Raw genomic sequence first — 1,191 nt, forward strand, 5'->3', positions numbered from 1 at the left:
ATCTTTACATTAACAAGAGTATTGATTATTGTTTTTTATATATATATATATTTTTGTTTTTAATTAAAACACTCAAAGCATTTCAAAACATAATTTATCTACAACATATTTTTTATTTGAACATACAATATACAGAAGCTCGAGGAAGAGATATCAAAACAAGTGCTGTGTTATTGATCAAGTTTATTCAGACCCAAGCTTAAGGTTATGCGCGCCCTATTCTTTAAGTGATATGTCGTGCTTTAAATTTGGTCAGATACTAGCATTCATCAATGAGTCAAGCTGATTCTAATATACCCAGTCTTTTACTCATAATTACAAGAAATATATGTTCCATGTTAAGACGGAGAAATGACAATACAATTGTACCTGATTTCTTCTAAGCCATAGTACGTTAGTACTGAATCTACCAGTGAATCTGCCATATTTCTGAAACCGATCGTTTACAAGGACTTGAAAACTTTGAGTCTTAGTGAGTAAGCATATAGGTTAAGTTAGGTTCGGAAGGCGCGTGCTGACAGTTGTCAGAACTTCCACTCGGAGGCACATATTGCCCATTGTGATGCCCTCAGAAAAAATTTAGCCGGAAGAGGCGAGTTGCTAACCTTTGTAATTCTTGTTAAACCATTTGGTTTTCCAGATGAATTTGAGGAGATCCGATAAGTTTGGTTTCGTTATCTCTTCCAAGCCAGTGAAAAAGCGATCCCAAGACATCGAAGTCACCTTATCTGAAGTCCTGGACAGAGACACAGGAAGTGGTTGATAGATTCTACCTCCTCTTCATCTTGGCAACTTCTGCATAATCCACTTGTTTGAACTCGCCACCATTGGAGCATAGGCGCAATGACACAGTACCCCGTTAGCACTCCAGTAAGCACACGAACTGCAGATTTCCTGAAGCCTAAAAGGCTTTTCGTTTTATTTTTCTCCAACTTAGGCAATAAGGTTCTAGCTACCTCACAGTTTTCGTGGGTAGCCAATAAATGTTTAGTCACCGTCTTGGTGATTTTCTCCATTATTCTAAACAGTTCACATATCGGTATATGTATTGAGAGATTGGCTTCTCAAGACTTGATGAATTTCACACAAAAATCAAATGTTATTTTTCGTATTTGGGGAAGTGCGTTCACAAATTCTATTTGCAATAAAGGCTTTAATATGGTAAGATGTAGTTTTCCGCATGAAATTCAA

Source organism: Teleopsis dalmanni, chromosome 1 (assembly GCF_002237135.1).
Source record: "Teleopsis dalmanni isolate 2A chromosome 1, ASM223713v2, whole genome shotgun sequence".
Classification (NCBI taxonomy): domain Eukaryota; kingdom Metazoa; phylum Arthropoda; class Insecta; order Diptera; family Diopsidae; genus Teleopsis; species Teleopsis dalmanni.